This window comes from Oncorhynchus nerka, linkage group LG10 (genome assembly GCF_034236695.1).
Source record: "Oncorhynchus nerka isolate Pitt River linkage group LG10, Oner_Uvic_2.0, whole genome shotgun sequence".
Taxonomy (NCBI): Eukaryota; Metazoa; Chordata; class Actinopteri; order Salmoniformes; family Salmonidae; genus Oncorhynchus; species Oncorhynchus nerka.
This window is the reverse complement of record NC_088405.1, coordinates 69,962,533-69,982,736: the sequence shown is the minus strand read 5'-3', so window position 1 is coordinate 69,982,736 and position 20,204 is coordinate 69,962,533. Positions and strand designations below refer to the sequence as shown.

The 20,204-nt window shown below is 40.4% G+C and overlaps 1 pseudogene; it reads right to left on the bottom strand.

The window, feature by feature from the left end:
* Positions 1-813: 813 nt before the first annotated feature.
* On the bottom strand, positions 814-16,390 carry LOC115136482 (protein FAM114A2-like; annotated as a pseudogene).
* Between the last annotated feature and the right edge of the window lie 3,814 nt (positions 16,391-20,204).

The window sequence follows — 20,204 nt, the reverse complement described above, 5'->3', positions numbered from 1 at the left end:
TGTTGTTTAAGACATTATCTTTATTTGAAAAGCGTAAAATACCTGACATAAAATAGCTCAAAAAGTCCAAGGAAATCTGATACAGTTCCAAGACACAGATGACCACAATCACTTTTCCTACTAAGACACAATTACAATAGTTGTCATCATTCAAGTACTAATATTCTGGTTATACAATTACACCTGAAGATAAACAGGGAGGCATGTGTGCCAAAGCAATATCACATTCATTTGCAACACCTGAAGTACTTATCCTAAAGGGGGTTATCCTGAAGTCCTGGTGTTATGAATCATTTTTTTATTTTATTTTTTTATTTCACCTTTATTTAACCAGGTAGGCTAGTTGAGAACAAGTTCTCATTTGCAACTGCGACCTGGCCAAGATAAAGCATAGCAGTGTGAACAGACAACACAGAGTTACACATGGAGTAAACAATTAACAAGTCAATAACACAGTAGAAAAAAAAATGGGCAGTCTATATACAATGTGTGCAAAAGGCATGAGGAGGTAGGCGAATAATACAATTTGACTCAATTTAATGCATTGAATCATGGTAATTGTGAGACATGGAAAAGTCTATATTCAGAATTTCTCAATTAATGTCAGTACATAAGCACAGTATTTGTATGAGAAACGCAGACATCAATGTCATTCAAACATGTCAGCTCTAGACTCCTCAAATACTGTACATTGGTATATCTACTGTGCTGTACAACAACAGCACTACAATACTCCACGACGAGTAAACACCGTTTGTCAAAGGTACATTTCTTCTGAGGCGTGGCACTTTAGATAGGCTTCGAAATAAATATAAAATAAAGCTGAGGAAGTATTTTTAAAACCGCAATGACATGTCAATGCTTTTTGTCAGGGTCCCTTGTTCGCACAGCTGGCAGAGAGATGTGGTCACTGTTGGTTAGAGTCAGCACTACTTTGAATGTGGGACACCTCTAACACAGGCATGAGGAGCTGGAAGGAATCCTGGATGTACGATGCACTGTTTGAAGCCTAATGAAGACAAGATACATACAATACATAGATACAGTTGAAGTCGGAAGTTTACATACACTTAGGTTGGAGTCATTAAAACTCGTTTTTCAACCACTCCACACATTTCTTGTTAACAAACTATAGTTTTGGTTAGGACATCTACTTTGTGCATGACACAAGTCATTTTTCCAACAATTGTTTACAGACAGATTATTTCACTTATAATTCACTGTATCACAATTCCAGTGGGTCAGAAGTTTACATTCACTAAGTTCACTGTGCCTTTAAACAGCTTGGAAAATTCCTTAAAATGATGTCATGACTTTAGAAGCGTCTGATAGGCCAATTGACATAATTTGAGTCAATTGGAGGTGTACCTGTAGACATATTTCAAGGCCTACCTTCAAACTCAGTGCCTCTTTGCTTGACATCATTGGAAAATCAAATGAAATCAGCCAAGACCTCAGAAAACAAATTGTAGACCTCCACAAGTCTGTTTCATCCTTGGGAGCAATTTCCAAATGCCTGAAGGTACAACATTCATCTGTACAAACAATAGTACGCAAGTATAAACACCATGGGACCACGCAGCTGTTATACTGCTCAGGAAGGAGACGCGTTCTATCTCCTAGAGATGAATGTACTTTGGTGCGAAAAGCGCAAATCAATCCCAGAACAACAGCAAAGGACCTTGTGAAGATGCTGGAGGAAACAGGTACAAAAGTATCTATATCCACAGTAAAACGAGTCCTATATCAACATAACCTGAAAGGCCGCTCAGCAAGGAAGAAGCCACTGCTCCAAAACCGCCATAAAAAAGCCAGACAACGGTTTGCAACTGCACATGGGGACAAAGATCGTACTTTTTGGAGAAATGTCCTCTGGTCTGCTGAAACAAAAATAGAACTGTTTGGCCATAATGACCATCGTTATGTTTGGAGGAAACAGGGGGAGGCTTGCAAGCCGAAGAACACCATCCCAACAGTGAAGAACGGGGGTGGCAGCATCATGTTGTGGGGGTGATTTGCTGCAGGAGGGACTGGTGCAAGTTATGTGGATATATTGAAGCAACACCTCAAGACATCAGTCAGGAAGTTAAAGCTTGGTCGCAAATGGGTCTTCCAAATGGACAATGACCCCAAGCATACTTACAAAGTTGTGGCAAAATGGCTTAAGGACAACAAAGTCAATGTATTGGAGTGGGCATCACAAAGCCCTGACCTCAGTCCTATAGAACATTTGTGTGCAGAACTGAAAAAGCGTGTGCGAGCAAGGAGGCCTACAAACCTGACTCAGTTACACCAGCTCTGTCAGGAGGAATGGGCCAAAGTTAATCCAACTTGTTGTGGGAAGCCTGTGGAAGGCTACCCAAAACGTTTGACCCAAGTTAAACCATTTTAAAGGCAATTCTGCCAAATGCTAATTGAGTGTATGTAAACGTCTGACCCACTGCGAATGTGATGAAAGAAATAAAAGCTGAAATAAATCATTCTCTCCTATTATTCTGACATTTCACATTCTTAAAATTAAGTGCTGATTCTAAGTGACCGAAGACATGGAATTCTTACTCGGATTAAATGTCAGGAATTGTGAAAAACGGAGTTTAAATGTATTTGGTTAAGGTGTACGTAAACTTCCGACTTCAACTGTACATAAACAATGCAACACATTTGTAAATCTGTCACACACACAAACACACAATGTTATGATTCAGCTTTCAGTAGGAATGAAGAGGATGTGATATGCAGCAATGTACGATAATTAATTCGATACAAACCTCCAAAAATACTCCCGTTATGAGTGGATTGAGGACATCTCCATTTTCATTTGACTGCAAAAAACAAAATGTTTTGGTCTTATTAGTCAGTGAACTAGGAATCTTATACACCTATTAAAGGGATACTTAGGGATTTTGGCAATATAGCCCTTTATTTTCTTCCCCAGAGTCAGCTGAACTCACTCACGGATACCATTTTTATGTCTCTGCATCCAGTATGAAGGAAGTTAGAGGTAGTTTTGCGAGCCAATGCTAACTAGTGTTAGCACAATGACTGAACGTCTATGGTATCTACTAGCATGCTTGAAAAATAAAAGGAGAGCTCGATTTTATTGGTTGATTTACAGATATAAATAGAACATGTGAAAAAAACGACTAGCTTGCTAGCAGTTACCACAGACTTCTATTCATTGCATTAACGCTAGTTAGAGATAGATCAAAAAGTGCTGGGGGGTAGTGGCGAGTCCAACTCAAGGTGTCATAAAAAAAAAATTGCGCTCCCCTTCCCAAATGTACAAATATTTTCACATGACCCTCCCCCCCATAGAATTATCTCAAAATAATGTTTATGGCCACAAAGAACAATAACTGTAGAGAACCTGTGTTTATAAACATGGATATCGACTTAGACACTTCAGCATGCAGTCAATGCCACGCAGGGCTACGGGCCAGAAGGATGAGGGTTCGTCAAACAACACAGACGAGCTCACTCTCCCTGCCTGTTTCATTACAGTACAATCAGAGCCTGGTGCAGACAATAATCAGCTAGGGGGAAATCAGATGTTTTTTTATGCCATTTATAATTATACAGTGCCTTCAGAAAACATTCAGACCCCTTGACTTTTTACACATTTTGTTACGTTACAGCCTTATTCTAAAATATATTAAATATAATTTTTTCCCTCAGCAATCTACACACAATACCCAAGAAATGTTTGTAAATGTATTAAACATTAAAAACAGAACCACCTTATTTACATAAGTAATCAGACCCTTTGCTATGTGACTCAAAATTGATCTCAGCTTCATCCTGTTTCCATTGATCATCCTTGAGATGTTTCTACAACTTGATTGGAGTCTACCTGTGGTAAATTAAATTGATCGGACATGATTTGGAAAGGCACAGACCTGTCAAGAGGCTTTTTATTCTCTATTTTGGTTAGGCAAGGGTGTGACTAGGGTGGGTGTTCTATGTTCCTTTTTCTATGTTTTGTATTTCTTTGTTTTTGGCCGGGTATGGTTCTCAATCAGGGACAGCTATCGTTGTCTCTGATTGAGAACCAAAAGTCTGTTTTCTGTTTTGTGTTGCTGCACCTTACAGGACTGTTTCGTTTGTCAGTTTGTTGTTTTTGTTCAGTATTCATCTTTATTAAAATTATTATGAATACGTACCACGCTGCACTTTGTCCTCTTCTCCCGATGACAAACGTTACACAGCCTCAGATTTCAGTCCAAATAAATGCTTCAAAGAGTTAAAGTAACAGACACATCTCAACATCAACTGTTCAGGGTAGACCGTGTGAATCAGGCCTTCATGGTCGAATTTCTGCAAAGAAACCACTACTAAAGGACACCAATAATAAGAAGAGACTTGCTAGGGCCAAGAAACACGAGCAATGGACATTAGACCGGTGGAAATAAGTCTTTGGTCTGATGAGTTCAAATTTTACATGTTTGGTTCCCAACCAGCTCCAGGCTGTGTAAGGGCTATTTGACCAAGAAGGAGAGTGATGGAGTGCTGCATCAGATGACCTGGCCTCCACAATCACCCAACCTCAACCCAATTGAGATGGTTTGGGATGAGTTGGACCGCAGAATGAATGAAAATAAGACTAAGTGCTCAGCATATGTGAGAACTCCTTCAAGACTGTTGGAAAGGTATTCCAGGTGAAGCTGGTTGAGAGAATGCCAATAGTGTGCAAAGCTGTCATCAAGGCAAAGGGTGGGTACTTTGAGATTCTTCAAACTTTTTTGTTGACGACATGATTCCATATGTGTTATTTCATATTTTTGATGTCTTCTCTATTATTCTACAATGTAGAAAATAGTTTTTTTAAATAAAGAAAAACCCTTGAATGAGTAGGTGTCTCCAAACATTTGACTGGTACAAACATTTGACTGGTACTGTCAAATATATATATATATAAAGGAAGTGAAGTTATGGCCTAAACCCAGAGAGATAGAGATATGCTGGTGACATGCTACAACACCAACATGCATTTCTTTATGTGAGATGGCTACTGCATCTACTATACAGGTATAGACATACAGAGGTAGGGTTATTCATACATTTTCGATCCAAATATTTTATATAAGCATTATATTGTTAGATTATATGAATACTCTGGTAGGCCTGAAACAGCTGAGGCGGCATTGGTACGCACTACGCTCTTAAACTCTTGATGGTTGCTAGTCAGTGCCCTGTTACCGCCATCCTGACAGTTCTAAACTTTGCAAGGCATGTCACTTGGCCCATCTCTTCGCATAGCCCACCAGTAAGAAATACCGTGGGAATAAATATCACTGAATGACGAAAATATTGGAATAAAGAAGGCTAATGCAGTTGAAGGCATGTATCGAACTGTTGCTTACTGAAACTCCCAAAGTCATCTTATCATTGTGATACATATGAAACAATAGCCTCCTGTGTGTGGCACACTGGTCTCATAGACTAGACGTAACATAGTAAATGTAAATCTGTGATATCCAGATTAGTATGATATGCACAGGCAGAAGAGGACTGGCCACCCCTCGGAGCCTGATTCCTTTCTACGTTTCTTCCTAGGTTCCTGCCTTTCTAGGGAGTTGTTCCTAGCCACCATGCTTCTACATCTGCATTGCTTGCTGTTTGGGGTTTTAGGCTGGGTTTCTGTATTGCACTTTGTGACATCGATGGATGTAAACAGGGCTTTATAAATACATTTGATTGATGTTACATTTGGTATGGTTACATTAGAAAGAAGGTTACTTAAGGCAAAAACAAAAGTATGGTGGTGGTCAGGGTGGATGGGTGTGAGAATAATGTGAATGTCTTGCAACCCAAAGGTTGCGAGTTCAAATCTCATCATGGACAACTTGAGCATTTTAGCTAATTAGCAACTTTTCAACTAAATACTACTTTAAGCTACTTTGCAACTAATTAGCAGGTTAGCTAACCCTCCCCTTAACCCTTTAACCCTAACTCCTAAACTTAATCCTAACCTTAACCCTAACCCTCAGCTTAGCTAACGTTAGTCAGCTAGCTAGAATTTGTAACATATTGTACATTTAGCAAATTTGTAACATACAATACACTACGCTCTTATCCTCGGATGGGGCCACAGTGTCTCCTGACCCCTCCTGTCTCAGCCTCCAGTATTTATGCTGCAGTAGTTTATGTGTCGGGGGCTAGGGTCAGTTTGTTATATCTGGAGTACTTCTCCTGTCCTATTCGGTGTCCTGTGTGAATCTAAGTGTGCGTTCTCTAATTCTCTCCTTCTCTTTCTTTCTCTCTCTCGGAGGACCTGAGCCCTAGGACCATGCCCCAGGACTACCTGACATGATGACTCCTTGCTGTCCCCAGGCCACCTGGCCGTGCTGCCGCTCCAGTTTCAACTGTTCTGCCTTATTATTATTCGACCATGCTGGTCATTTATGAACATTTGAACGTCTTGGCCATGTTCTGTTATAATCTCCACCCGGCACAGCCAGAAGAGGACTGGCCACCCCACATATGCTCTCTCTAATTCTCTCTTTCTTTCTCTCTCTCGGAGGACCTGAGCCCTAGGACCATGCCCCAGGACTACCTGACATGATGACTCCTTGCTGTCCCCAGGCCACCTGGCCGTGCTGCCGCTCCAGTTTCAACTGTTCTGCCTTATTATTATTCGACCATGCTGGTCATTTATGAACATTTGAACGTCTTGGCCATGTTCTGTTATAATCTCCACCCGGCACAGCCAGAAGAGGACTGGCCACCCCACATATGCTCTCTCTAATTCTCTCTTTCTTTCTCTCTCTCGGAGGACCTGAGCCCTAGGACCATGCCCCAGGACTACCTGACATGATGACTCCTTGCTGTCCCCAGTCCACCTGGCCGTGCTGCCGCTCCAGTTTCAACTGTTCTGCCTTATTATTATTCGACCATGCTGGTCATTTATGAACATTTGAACGTCTTGGCCATGTTCTGTTATAATCTCCACCCGGCACAGCCAGAAGAGGACTGGCCACCCCACATATGCTCTCTCTAATTCTCTCTTTCTTTCTCTCTCTCGGAGGACCTGAGCCCTAGGACCATGCCCCAGGACTACCTGACATGATGACTCCTTGCTGTCCCCAGTCCACCTGGCCGTGCTGCTGCTCCAGTTTCAACTGTTCTGCCTTATTATTATTCGACCATGCTGGTCATTTATGAACATTTTAACATCTTGGCCATGTTCTGTTATAATCTCCACCCGGCACAGCCAGAAGAGGACTGGCCACCCCACATAGCCTGGTTCCTCTCTAGGTTTCTTCCTAGGTTTTGGCCTTTCGAGGAAGTTTTTCCTAGCCACCGTGCTTCTACACCTGCATTGCTTGCTGTTTGGGGTTTTAGGCTGGGTTTCTGTACAGCACTTTGAGATATCAGCTGATGTACGAAGGGCTATATAAATAAATTTGATTTGATTTGATTTAATTCGTAATATATCATACAAAATGGGTGATGACATCCACAAATGAATACATACCATATCATACTAAATGGAGTGTGAATAATATGTAATTATCTGAGACCCCGTTGTGTGTGGTCAACTAGATGATCATTTCAGCATGATTTTGATTGGGACAGCGACATCGAAAAACGTTGTCTGATAATTAATCAATGTGATTTTATTTCACTGAATTTCCATCTGTACAGGCTATTTTGAGGCGGTATAGCTCATCTATCTATTAGTTTGCTCATCTTGGGGCGGCAGGTAGCCTAGTGGTTAGAGCGTTGGACTAGTAACCGAAAGGTTGCAAGATTGAATCCCCGAGCTGACAAGGTAAAAATCTGTCGTTCTGCCCCTATTAGGAACACCTTCCTAATATTGAGTTGTCGTCCCCTCCTCCCCCTTTTGCCCTAAGAACAGCCTCATTCGTTGGGGCATGGGCTCTACAATGTGTCAAAAGCGTTCCACAGGGAGGCTGGCCCATGTTGACTCCAATGCTTCCCACAAGTTGGCTGGATGTCCTTTGGTTGGTGGACCATTCCTGATACACACAGGAAACTGTTGAGGGTGAAAAACCCAGCAGCGTTACAGTTCTTGACACAAACCATTGCGCCTGGCACCTACTACTGTTCAAAGGCACTTAAATATTTTGTCTTTCCCATTCACCCTCTGAATGGCACAAATACACAATCCACGTCTCAATTGTCTCAAGGTCCCCCCCATCTACACGGACTGAAGTGGATTTAACAAGTGACATCAATAAGGACTCATAGCCTTCACCTGATTAGTCTATGTAATGGAAAGAGCAGGTGTTCTAAATGTTTTTTATACTCAGTGTATATGTGTGTTGACAGTAATCGGGTAGGTTTGTCTTGTCTGTTTAATCAACAAAATAACAAATTATTGATTTCATTTGGATGGCGCAGCCATTTCTGCACAGACCCGTACTATAGGCCTAATTAAACTCAAAATACGCCTACCCACATCTGCACACCACAACTACCACTCGTCCCCGGCATGAAAGGCATATGCATAAGAGGGTTATATAAACATTGCCCTATCTGTTTTGTTTACAGGTAAAATACCTTAAATCCTATGCGAAAGCAGTTTTTGTGAAACTCAAAAGACAGTTTATACATTTTCATAGTGAGGCAGTACAATTACGTTTCATGATGAAAAGTTGTTGTGCATGACCATGAATACTAACATCTGAAGCTGAGTTCTGTGAATGTGGCTTCCAAGAGTGTAAGCTTAGTGACAGGCGAAATATACTTTGTGATATAGTTTGTATAGAATCACTACCTTACCCCTATTGTAGTTAAACAGGAGGTGAACTTCTTGGAAAGTAGCGATATCTCTTTACACAACACAATTGTTATTCTGTAAGAGGAGAACAAAATGTTGAGTTGGAGCACAATCGCACACTGGAATATGACAACAATGAGGGCATCAATACACACACGTTATGTCTGAAGGTTAGGGATGTGTGAACCAGAGCTATATCTATGACTAGTAATATAACACTCTGTAGATGGCTGATGGTGTGTAGGAACTTACTGCGAGAGGATTTTGGCCTGCTCCAAAGTGGTGACCTTCTGGTTGTTACAGAGCAGGATCATCTCAGCCACTTTGTGGAACTGCTCTATGGATCTGGCTGTTAGCTCAGCCAGGCTTTTGATGGCTGACGAGTGGACATTCTGAGAGGAATCAATAACACTCACATCAGTAGTTACAACAGAAAGAAGCTCCATTCCAATAGTCACAATGTCAGATAATAATTTTGCATACCTCAACAGTATAGGTTTTTGCCACTTCCTATTCATTCCTTTCTTCTTCCTTTATGGGTTTGGTCATTTGGGCAATCTGGTCACATGCACTCTTACACACCTGATGAGTGTTTGCAGAGAGAAAATAGGTTAGAGATTAGTGATCTACCATGCCGAAAAAGCAAAGTCGAGTAGTGCTCAGTCCTTTCAAAACGCAGTCCTGCCAAAACTCTCCAGGAGATGGCAACAAACACTGCTATATTATTGTACCGCTAGCATGAGGCCGTAAGATAACTGGCTTGAAATTCAACCAAAACAGAAATGTATTGTGCCAACCTTGCCAAGTTTGTCAGCTGTTGTGGGTATGTGTAGTCCATCAAGGGCCTCTGTTAATTCCCTCAGAAACTCAGTGCCATCTTCATCTGAAAATAAATATGAATAAACAAAATGTATTGCTTTTGCTCATTGTATTTATCACAAAAACATACTGCCATCTTTCCCTAAAACAAGATAACAATGCTGATGTTTTTCAGTTGAATTATCACCCACAGAAAAAAAATAATAATAGAACAAAAGTATTTTGTTTCTGTTGTGAGTACAGTGGTGACCCATCATTCTGGGCAGGTAGGGCAGAGACCCAGCTGTTTTGAGTCCTACCTGTTTAGCAAAAATATATACTGTACCAGTCAAAAGTTTGGGCACATCTACTCATTCAAGGGTTTTTCTTTATTTTTACTATTTTCTAAGCTGTGAAGCATTTATTTGGGCTGCAATCTAATGAACTTGTCCTCTGCAGCAGAGGTACAGTGGGGCAAAAAATATTTAGTCAGCCACCAATTGTGCAAGTTCTCCCACTTAAAAAGATGAGACAGGCCTGTACACTTCAACTATGACAGACAAAATGAGAGAGAAAAAATCCAGAAAATCACATTGTAGGATTTTTAATGAATTTATTGGCAAATTCTGGTGGAAAATAAGTATTTGGTCAATAACAAAAGTTTATCTCAATACTTTGTTATATACCCTTTGTTGGCAATGACAGAGGTCAAACGTTTTCTGTAAGTCTTCACAAGGTTTTCACACACTGTTGCTGGTATTTTGGCCCATTCCTCCATGCAGATACCCTCTAGAGCAGTGATGTTATGGGGCTGTTGCTGGGCAACACAGACTTTCAACTCCCTCCAAAGATTTGCTATGGGGTTGAGATCTGGAGACTGGCTAGGCCACTCCAGGACCTTGAAATGCTTCTTACGAAGCCACTCCTTCGTTGCCCGGGCGGTGTGTTTGGGATCATTGTCATGCTGAAAGACCCAAGATTTTTTTTCTCATTTTGTCTGTCATAGTTGAAGTGTATCTATGACGAAAATTACAGGCCTCTCTCATATTTTTAAGTGGGAGAACTTGCACAATTGGTGGCTGACTAAATACTTTTTTGCCCCACTGTAACTCTGGATCTTCCTTAACTGTGGCGGTCCTCATGAAAGCCAGTTTCATCATAGTACTTGATGGTTTTTGCGACTGCAAGTTCTTGAAATGTTCTTGAAATGTTCCGGATTGACTGACCTTCCTGTCTTGAAGTAATGATGGACTGTCATTTCTCTTTGCTCATTTGAGCTGTTCTTTCCATAATATGGACTTAGTCTTTTACTAAATAGGGCTATCTCCTGTATACAACCCCTACCTTGTTACAACACAACTGATTGGCTCAAATGCACTAAGAAGGAAATACATTTCACAAATGAACTTTTAACAATTAACCACTGTTAATTGAAATGCATTCCAGGTGACTACTTCATGAAGTTGGTTGAGAGAATGCCAAGAGTGTGCAAAGCTGTCATCAAGGCAAAGGGTGGCTACTTTGAAGAATCTCAAATAAAACATATATTTTGATTTGTTTAACACTTTTTTGGTTACTACATTATTCCATATGTGTTATTTCATAGTTTTGATGTCTTCACTATTATTCGACAATGTAGAAAATAGTCAATATAAAGAAAAACCCTGGAATGTGTAGGTGTGTCCAAACCTTTGACTGGTACTGTATATTGCCTGTTTTGCATGCTATTTTGGCATTAATTCATGTTACTTATCAGTTTGCAAACAATGTAAACAACTATAATAATGAATCATTATTATAAAATTAATAAAGTTAATAAAGCCACATACTCTCTTTCTTGAGTAAGGCAGCTCCAAAAGCAGGTGTTTCAGACTAACTCAGTGCTTTCAGTGGTGGAGGGGCAGCCAGCGAAAGCACAGAGTAGGCATTGGCAATGTCCTCTAGTTGCACTGTGATTGGCTTAGTGTTCGGTCACTCATGGGGACACTGCAGAATCTACAGGGAGAGCTTGGCAGTTCAAGCCCCCTTGGGTGCTGCCATAGATTTACAATAGAGGTTCCCGTCTAAGAAGGCTCAAGGTCATTGGCCACAGATAAAATGACTTCAAATCACATTATATCTACCGTAGCTTTGATTGGACTGATCATGTCAACATCATACCTTCAAAATCTTAGCTAGCAAGCAAGCTAACTAGCTAGACAAGCAGTCATCATGAATCATGTAGACAATCTACTGACAAATCCTTTTCAATTTATGTCATGTGAAGAGAAATTATAGATAAAACGTATCGGTGCTCATCGGCCATAAACATTACACAACAAGTCGGAAATCGCAAATTTCAACAATGCAACAATGCATGAGTAGTTTTGAAGAAATCAGTGGCTAACTGCAAGCTTTGCAAAGCAATCACTCTTTTGTTTCCCCTGCCTGCTATTTGGTGGAGAGAGTGTGTGGTCCAAGTCTGGGTTTAAGGATTTAAAATATCTGTCTGAAAGGGTCTCTTTTCCGAGCTTAAAAGGATAAATAAGCAACACCATGTCCCAGAAAAGGTTGAATACATTGTCTATACTCTCAATCCAGTATAACTTCTGCCGCGTTCAAAACAACTGGGAACTTGGAAATTTCAGACTCCCGAGTGTTCAAGACAACTGGGAACTTTGAAAAAAAACAAGTTCCGACTGATAAAACTACATGTAGAATGGTCATCCTACTTGGAATTCCAAGTCGGGCAATCGGTCCTCTTTCTAAAGCTCCGACCTAAAGATCACTGGCGTCATGATTCGTTCTAGTTTTTTTTCCCAGAGTTCCCAGTTGTCTTAAAAGTACCATAAATCCAGAGAATGCCAGACTTTGATGACACAGTTTGCCCAGAAGGACAGCTCGCTTGCTCATTAATGTCTTTATCGAAATTACGCTTGCCTCTTATCAGCTCATCGTTCCCTTATGCCATAGTTTGTACATCTCAACTGTTATATTGCTTATATAGGTATATCTCATTAGTATCTTATTCATAATTTTCGGCAATGTTGAAATTATGCAATTATGTTGTGGTCTGTAATCATGTTTGCCAGTGACAGTTTCTTCCCATTCAAATATATATTTATTTTCAACAAAAAGTTCAGTAGTAGACCCATGTAATTCCAGTTGATATTGCGAGGGTCGTTTTGTTTGCGTAATGCGCTGTCTGTGCGTCGGTATTGTGGTAAGTGTATCCTCGTGATTGTATTTTCCTTCCTTTTTAGACCACATAGGCCTAATTAAATACATCAAATGTGTTGCTCTCTCTCTCTCTGTGTGGTGACTTAAAGAAGAGTAGAGTTAAGGCCTGAACATCTTGCTGAATTTATCTAAACTAACATCTGAATTTCTGTCTGTGTCCATTTTGAAAGTGCAGAATGAAGGCCTACCTCATTTCCTTGCACTTGCTGATACTTAGAGCTAAGTGTTAATGATAGAAGAACAAACATTATGAATTTACTGAACATACATTTTATAAAAACTAATTTGTTATTATTGAAGGAGAATGCGGTTCTTATTGAGTTACACAAATCCACAAAGAGTCAGTGGAAACCATATTTTTTTAAGCAAGTCAGCCATATCAGCTATGGTTTTTAAAAAGGCAGTAAATGAGGTTGATGGAACTGTTTTCCTGCCAGACTAGGCTCTACTGAAAGCCAGGTGTAGCGGTGGTACGGATTCACTCTATGGTGCTGAAAGGAAAGCTCTGCTGTTGTGACAGCTTTATGTAGGCCCTAACAGTTTGTTTAATGTTGTGTAGTTGCTTTGTTGGCACGCATCTAAAAAAAATTGGCTGCCCCAGCAAGATTTACATGCTAAAATTGTCACTGTTTGAGTACTAAAAGACTGTAAATGTAACATTGTGATAGTAGACTTTATGTGACTGTTCTGTGACGGTAGGCTACCTTTCTTTTCTTCCACCTCCTCGTCTTCAAACTCTACCAGAGAGAAGGATTCCTTGATGAGCTTCAGGTCCTCTTTAAGCTGTGCCAGCTCCTCTCCAGACAGAGTGGTTAGAACAGACTTCACCTACACCACACAACATACAACTGATTCAGTCATAGATAAGATCTACTAAAACGGGTAGGCAACTAGATTCAGTGTACCAATTGGTACACTGAAAATTGACTACAACTAGGCCCAAAAAGAGATTGTATTTAAAAATAACAATTTTATACCTTGAGACACAATGAGACATGCTCACATATGTATATTTTTACCTTATTTGTGGGAATACTTGGGAACAGATTTCCTAAATTAAACACATTTTTATCTGAATAATTGGTGATTTTACAGTCTTTTTTTTATCAACCCCCCCAAAGAAAATCACTTGCTAGCCTGTTGCTAGCCCCTGTATTAAAAGAAGCCAGGAGGATTTTAAAGTGCCATGGACCTGTTTTTATATTTCAAGAGGTTGCAATGGCTGTAGGTTCTCCATTTACAAGTGAGCAAAAATACAGCTAACATGATGTTGTATTAATTTCAACGGAAGGCTGTGTGCTGTGTGCAATCAATAATGTTTTGAGAGGCTGTTTACTTGTTTCTTTGTACGAGGTACAAAATGTGGAACTTTCTCAGTATTACCTTTGATTCACTCTCCCTGGAGAGAATCTCCAGAGCTTCCAAGTGGGCTAGGCCCTGGAATTCATCGAACAGCATTCCGTAATGGGCCTTCTTTTCCGTGGAAACCTCCCTGGCTGTTTGATGCTCCTCACACTCCTTGGCCTCCTGTAAGACCTTCAGCCAAAGCAAAAACCTTATTCGATCTTGGTCAGAAAGCTTTCAAATGCAAATAAAGTGTAAGCACAACACTGGAGGTGGCTTCTCTAACATTCATTCACCTGAGAAAGAGTGTTAGTCTTGATCATCAGACCCTTTGTTTTCTTGAAACCTGGATCTCCCTCTGCTATGACATCCATGGTCTTCTTGCCTATGAACTCCAAGGCATCCAACCCCCCTGTTAGGACTGTTTTCCCCTGGAATATAGATATTTAAGTCAGTAACCAAGTCACTTTTGCCCATAAACAACATATTATGAGGGTAATCGTCAAAAAAGCAGAGAAGCATTGTTTCTTACAGTGCTTTGAACAACACTGCTGAGGGATGAGAACATTCCCATGGCTGATGCTCCATCTCCTTCCCCTTTATCAGTTTCCTTACTGGGTTCACCTAGAAGTAATATACATGTCAGACGTCAACCTAATGTGCATAGTTGCAACAGTGAAGTACTCTACATCTCCACAACAAACGCATCCTAAATATACTAAGGCTTATCACGGCTGATGCTAAATCCAGAGTGATGACTTGTGTTGATAATGTTGATGACCAGCGCGTGCTATCATTACCTTCTTGTTTGTCCTCCTCTCTAATTGGTGCAGACTGCAGAATGAAAAGAAAGGAATACATTAATTTTTAGATCTTTGAAAGTGTACCTATGCTGACTGAAAGAGCAGACATATTGTTTAACATGACACCATAATGATAATACAAACTGACTATTACTCAGACAGAGACAAACCAAAAACTCTGACATTAAAATATGTACATCCATTTTTGGATCTCCTCACCTACAGTGGCCACAGTGGCCGAGGCCGTTGACATGATGGACTTTCCCCAGCTCCCCCAGTAGCCCCATCCTTCCCGGGCTACTGTCAACTCACTGGATGCCTGGAGGAGAGTGAGAGATGGAGAAAGAAAATGTTTGTACCGGACTCTACCGTTTGTAGCCTATACGGCTATAATAAAACCTAAACCATATCCAGACCTTAAAAGGGAAAATCAGCAGTTGCTACATCAGTTTTATTTTTAGATATACACTACCATTCAAAAGTTTGGGGTCACTTTGTTTCTGGCCATTTTGAGCCTGTAATTGAACACACAAATGATCAATTAGCCTTTTAAAATGATAAACTTGGATTAGCTAACACAACATGCCATTGGAACACAGGAGTGATGGTTGCTGATAATGGGCCTCTGTGCACCTATGTAGATATTCCATTAAAAAATCTGCCGTTTCCAGCTACAATAGTCATTTACAACATTAACAATGTCTACACTGTATTTCTGATCAATTTGATATTATTTTAATGGACAAAAAAATTGCATTTCTTTCAAAAACAAGGACATTTCTAAGTGACCCCAAACTTTTGAACGGTAGTGTAAATGAGTTATATGTACCCACTAATTCTTGAAGAATACAACTTATAAATGCATCATGAGCTTAGTTGCACTGTCATCCCATCAGAACCAAAAATATTACCTTGTTTTACTCAAATGTTTATAAGCAAAGTAAATATTAACAAACACTATATAGCCTCAAAACATGGTTAAAACTATAATTTTGATATCATGGATGGTCGGTCCCTGCATCCATAGCTCTATCTATGAATTTGAGAGAAAAAAATTCTCCAGACCCATCCCTCAGCTTTTTACCAAAACAGTGGCGGGAGCACGCTTTGTTATTGTTTCAACTGCTGATTGGTCTTTTAAGTTTAGAAGTTAAGCTTATTGAATCTTTCACCCAGCTGTATCACATCATGTCTTACCTTGGCTGGCTCTTCTTCTACTTTGGGTTTCTCCTCCTGAGTCTCCTGGACTTCAACTGGAGGTTTTGGCTCTGGTCTTTTCCTGGTCTTCCTTTCCTTTCTGGCCGGGGTGACATCTGTGGAGTTATCTGTGGTGCTGTCTCCAGTTGGTATCTGTGGAGAGCTGTCTGGTGTCTGTTGAGCACTTGTCTGTTAGTGTCACAGGCATGGGTTGCTGCAGTGGGGCCTCTGTCTCTGCGAACTCAGAACTACCAGCAGGGTCACTGGGGGCTTCGCTGTCCGACATATTAACACATACCTGTTGTTATTTGATGAAAATAAAATAAGAACTTCATGTGCAATGTACAATGGCAGCTAAAAACAGGGTTAAAAAGGACATTCTATCCAATCATTAAGCTGGAGGTAGAGGTCTCGTGCCATACTGACAAGGCATTTTCTTGCAGATTTAGTCTACCTAGCTAGCTAGATTAGCTAAATGACAGATTAGGTACTGATACTCAGAAACTAAGATAACTGTTGTCTGAGCCAAACATAAGATGGCAAGGTAGGCAGTGTTACATAAAACACATTCAAGTGGAAGTAATTCTACACTCCCTGGAGTAATATTACTTGTATTATTTATTCTTTTACATTTTCTGACAAGCGAGCACTTAGATGTGGTAATTTTCACATTCTCATAAATTCATAGAATGTTTGGTAATTACTATAGTAAGGCATTTGTGAAAATTCTATAGCAATATAGAGTGGGAAAGCAGCCGTGCGTTTGGACAATTAATAGACACTGCAGTAAATAAAACCTAATAAAATAAAAATAAAACATCTGTCCTGTCCAGGACTAGAGTCCACGCAGACCGGTGTGGCATAGCCAATCAGTTTTTTTATTTTATTTTTTATTTCACCTTTATTTAACCAGGTAGGCCAGTTGAGAACAAGTTCTCATTTACAACTGCGACCTGACCATCTGGTGACCACCCTGGTGAAGACAACGAGCACGCAGATGAGCTTCGCTGAGACAGTTTCTGACCGTTTTTGACAGGTTGTGCAAACCCAGAGTTTCATCAGCTGTCCGGGTGGCTGGGCTCAGACAATTCCACAGGGGAAGAACCCGGATATGGAGGTCCTGGGCTGGCATGTCTGTAGTTGTGAAGCGGGTTTGACATGCTGACATATTCTCTAAAACGATGTTGGAGGCGGCATATGGTAGACAAATGAACATGACATTTTCTGGCTACAGCCTGACATTGCTGCAGGCAGCATACCAATTGCTCGTTCCTCAAAACTTGAGACATCTGTGGCATTGTGTTGTGTGACAAAACTGCAAATGTAAGAGTGGCCTTTCATTGGTCCCAGCACAAGGTGCACCTGTGTAATGATATAAATTTAAGTTTAATCAGCTTGTTGATATGTCACTCCCGTCAGGTTGATTGATTATCTTGGCAAAGGACATATGCTCACTAACAGGGATGTAAACAAATATGTGCACAAGATTTGAGAGAAATAAGCTTTTTTGTTGTTGAGAGAAATAAGCTTTGAACATTTCTGGGATCTTTTATTTCAGGTCATGAAACATGGGATCAACACTTTACGTGTTGCATTTATATTTTTGTTCATTCTACATATTTAAAAAAATTGTTCAGGTGTATTTTGTGACTTTTGGCGAACGTGTTCTAATGCTCTAAAGTCACGCTGTTGCTACTGCCTGTAAACACACAGTCCAGTTCAAAGTGAATGATGGCAGGCCCGTGTGGCAAATTGCTTTTTTGCATATAGGCCAACTGTAGCCACGCTCAAGGTCCTAAACAATATCATAACCGGACCTCTGGCAGTCTCTATGGGGGTGCCACAGGGTTCAATTCTCAGGCCGACTCTCTTCTCTGTATACATCAATGATGTCGCTCTTGCTGCTGGTGATTCTCTGATCCACCTCTACACAGATGACACCATTCTGTATACTTCTGGCCCTTCTTTGGACACTGTGTTAACAAACCTCCAGACGAGCTTCAATGCCTCCTTCCGTGGCCTCCAACTGCTCTTAAATGCAGTAAAACTAATGCATGCTCTTCAACCGATCGCCGCCCGCCACGCCCGCCCGTCTAGAATCACTACTCTGGACGGTTCTGACTTAGAATATGTGGACAACTACAAATACCTAGGTGTCTGGCTAGGCTGTAAACTCTCCTTCCAGACTCACATTAAACATCTGCAGTCCAAAATTAAATCTAGAATCAGCTTCCTATTTCGCAACAAAGCATCCTTCACTCATGCTGCCAAACATATCCTCATAAAACGGACTATCCTACTGATACTTAACTTCGGCGATGTAATTTACAAAATAGCCTCCAACACTCTACTCAGCAAATTGGATGTAGTCTATCACAGTGCCATCCATTTTGTCACCAAAGCCCCATATGCTAACACCACTGCGACCTGTACGCTCTCGTTGGCTGGCCCTCGCTTCAATTCCTCATTTGGCCACCGTGGCCACCTGGAGGTCACCAGATACTGACTGGTTTTCTGATCCACGCCTTTACCTTTTTTTTAAGGTAGCCATGACCAACAGATGCCTATTCGTATTCCCAGTCATGTGAAATCAATAGATTATGGCCTAATGTATTTATTTCAGTTGACTAATTTCCTGATATGAACTATAATTCAGTAAAATCTTAGAAATGATTGCATGTTGCATTTATATTTTTGTTCAGTGTAAATACCACGGGAGGTCTCTTACATTTGGGAACATCACAGTCCAAACAACCATTAAAAGGAAGCCTCTTTCCCTCAGTTGCCCATGCACATCAACAACAACAAGATCAACAACTAACGCTTGGAAGAGCGAGATTAGCTAAAAATCTAATCAGGAATAAACCGTCTCAAACTTGTTCAGCTAGTTGGCCGTCAAAATTGCACTGATAACCGATGGGGAATAATAACCCGCTTGTCCCGTTGTCAAGGAAGTGAGTTTGTGTTTATACAGGACCTCCCGCCCCCAACTACAGTCAATCAATAATGTCAATGCGGAGCCCTCAATATTGTTAAAACATTTAGGATGCGCACAGCGATGCAGTACGGAGTGCAATTTGGCCTCTGCGAGACAACGCAAATATGTCACACCCTCCACCAAGAGCCGTTACAAAAAAAGATGGCAGTTTTGAATCTGCAATAAAAGTAGTTGTTGACTGTGTTATTTTGGACGCAGTAATTGCAGAATAACTGCAAAGTACTACAGTTGAACTGCAGCTATACTTCACTGTAACTGCAGTTGCACTGAATTCTGACTGCAACCTTTTTTCGTAAGGGAGCCTCCAACCATATTTTCGGATTAAGCATAAATTGTCTTTGACTCGATTGCATATCTCACTGCTTTCTTCCTGCTTCCATGCACTGTGCTCTCCTGACGCCAAATAATCAGCATTTCTTAATATTAATTCAACGGATTGTGGTCAGTGGAATATGGTGTTAGGAAATTGCATACCTACTGTTAATAACAGTATTTATGAAAATGTATTACAAGTGCATAACTAGATGGTCATTTTCCATTACGAAATATGGTTGGAAAAATACTTTTTTATCATTATTTTGGTGCATTGTTTTCATAAACCATGTACCATGTTGATTGGCAATTTTTTTTTATTGACGTTCGTCACATTACTGCTAAATAATGTGTTTGTCATGATGTGCGCACTCTGCAGTTTCAAAATAATCCAAAGGGTGGCAGCCTAGACCACAAATTAATGTGTTGCATGAAACAATGTTCTGTTTATGTGCAATATAGCAGGATTGGGATTTTAGGCTGCCATTTTTAGGATTATGTTGGAACTGAGTAAACTCACATTAGCAGAAGGCTTATATTATAAATGTAGAGTGGGGGGACACAGACAACTTTTGCAAATAATACGTACAAACTCATGCACCAAACACGCTTGAAAATAATAATTTTATAGTATTGGGGTAATAAATCAGATTCCAAGGTCAATTATTTCTACCTATTTAATTACACAAAAACAAACCCCTCCCTTCCCCTGAGGAACCTGAGAAAGTTTGTGGGTTTTACGCTTCACAATTTTACACAAATGTACATACCAACATACACCCTTTTGCCA